Source organism: Triturus cristatus, chromosome 1_1 (assembly GCF_964204655.1).
Source record: "Triturus cristatus chromosome 1_1, aTriCri1.1, whole genome shotgun sequence".
Lineage (NCBI taxonomy): Eukaryota > Metazoa > Chordata > Amphibia > Caudata > Salamandridae > Triturus > Triturus cristatus.
In genome coordinates this window covers 1,106,842,968-1,106,845,467 of record NC_140579.1, presented here as the reverse complement: position 1 = coordinate 1,106,845,467, position 2,500 = coordinate 1,106,842,968, and positions in this window count along the sequence as shown.

Sequence of the window (2,500 nt, the reverse complement as noted above, 5' to 3'; positions counted from 1 at the left end):
TGCCTGGGCAGGGCGAAGCCAGAGGAAACTCTGGTGGAGGTCTGTAGCGGTCCTGACGTGCAAATCGGTCGTCCGACCTGGGTATAGGGGCGAAAGACTAATCGAACCATCTAGTAGCTGGTTCCCTCCGAAGTTTCCCTCAGTATAGCTGGCGCTCGGAGCCCCCAGTTGTATCTGGTAAAGCGAATGATTAGAGGTCTTGGGGCCGAAACGATCTCAAACTTTAAATGGGTAAGAAGCCCGGCTCGCTGGCGTGGAGCCGGGCATGGAATGCGAGTGCCTAGTGGGCCACTTTTGGTAAGCAGAACTGGCGCTGCGGGGTGAACTGAACGCCGGGTTAAGGCGCCCGATGCCGACGCTCATTAGACCCCAGAAAAGGTTTTGGTTGATATATGTAGGAGAGTAGGGTCTGCAATCCTATGGTCACCCCAGATTTTTGCTTTTTGCTTCACTGGTTTACGACTTTCCCTGGCTGTGGGCCTGCTAATCAGACCCACAGCCTAGCTGTTCTCTCTCTCTAAATTGTACCCATGTACTTAATTGACATTTGGGCCCTCTCATGAGTCCCTGTAACCAGGGCAGAGGTGTACCCAAGGCCTACCAGGGGCAGCATGTATTATGCCACCCCTGGAATGGCTATCTAAAGAGACACAACTGGCTGTACAAACAGCTGGGGCAAGGTGGTGTAATCACCCTTTGCTGTAGATATGGTATACCTATATCTAACCCAAAATGGACACACAGATCTCCTATCAGTCACTCCTATGGCAGGCCTTAACAATCCTGAAGGCAGAGTGCTTGGAACCGTGTGAGATGGTGCTCTGGCATGAGCTGAGCCTGTCTGCGGCTTTCGGGATCCATCCCTTTAGCCGTTTCGATGATAGTGCCACACCATATACTTTTAAGTGCCTTATAATCCTCGAGGGTAACTTTGGCTTGGAATTATCTAAACATGTCGTGTAAGGTGTCATACGCTTTGGAATACTACCCCCTCGCCAGTTCTGGCGACGGGGGTAGCATTCCACCCCTCTAGAGGGAGAAGACATGTTAGTAGCTGTAACCCCGGTTAAAGTTAAACGAAGCCTCAGCTCCACAAAATGGATGCTGCCACTGAGACACAAGTCTGCCCTCCCCCTGCTGGGAGTCCTTCCAGCGAGGGAGGCTTGGACAAAGGCTTTCCTGTCCGGGGAGGTGCCAGCACCACCCCAGACAGGATTTTGTGTATCCAGATAGGCAGGGCTGAAAGGAAGGTGACATGCCTTGGGCACCCCGGTGCTCCTGCGCAGATGTCGGCTCAAACCAGTTCCTGGGGCACTCCAGCCCCAGTTCTGGCGCGAGACCGGACAAAGGATAGGGGGTGTAACCACCCCCCTTCCTGGTCCCACCCATGGGCAGGACCTAGTCGCGAGCCAGCCCCTTTTCCCTGAATAAAGGTAGGAGCAGGCCCCCTTCCAAATTAGATAACTCTTGACAACTTTCCCCGGAAGAAACTCTTGACCTTCACACGAAGAATCTCCCTTGTGGCTAAGGAGTAGCCACCCCGTGCAAGCGGGCACCAACTACCAGCGACCTTGCGGTTCACTTTGCTGTCCATCTTCGGATCAAGACTCCACAGCCCGACAGGACCCGGACTTCCAGACCTCTCTAGCTTTTACCTACGACCACAGCACAGCTGGGCTCCGTGGGTGCGATGAGACCCGTGGGACCGGACATCCTGAAGAAACCTGCACTTCGCTGAGAAGCCAACCTCCGAGGGATCCTCGAGGAAGAAGCTTGGGGTCCGAGAAGCCCCACTCCTGAGCAGCACCTGCAATAAAGATCCGCCCTCCAGCTTCCACGAAATCTGCGTGGGGCCCGTCTGCTTTGTTGCTGCTCCACGCTTTGTCTGTCCACTTGCCGGCTGGCTGTGGGCTCCTAGACGACGAACCTGCGACATCATACCGCTGGTCTGGTTGCTCCAGACTGGTGCTTGCTCTTCTGCAAACAAGAAGTGACCTGGACCCTCCTGGTCCACTCCAGACGCTGTTTCCACTCACCGCGTGGGTTGCCTTTGCCAAGGCCTGTTGACTCCAACCCGGGGTCTCTCAACGCCAACAGCGAGAAGCCTGCGTGGGACAGCTCATGCCTCCACCCTGCTCGTCGAAGACGCCGCCTGGTCCACGTGGCTCCTGAGTACAGCGTCGACTCTACACCTGAAGCATCGCGACGACCTCTGGTTCCTCCTGGTTCCACTCCAGTTGCCGGCTGGCATCTGTGAACTCGGTCCCCTCTGCTTTCAGGTCTTTTTCTTTCTTCTTCCATCCTTGGAATCATCCGGACACCTCCATCCGGCTAGCCTGCAGCATTTTTCCTTCCGGCGCCATAGACTTCAACGAGGAAACCCGACACCTTTCTACACCTATGCACCCGCGGCCCGTGGGTTAGGTAACGTGAGCATTTCGGTGCTCCAGTAGGGATTGACTATCCATGTGCCCAGTTCCACTTTCGTTGTAGTCCTAGC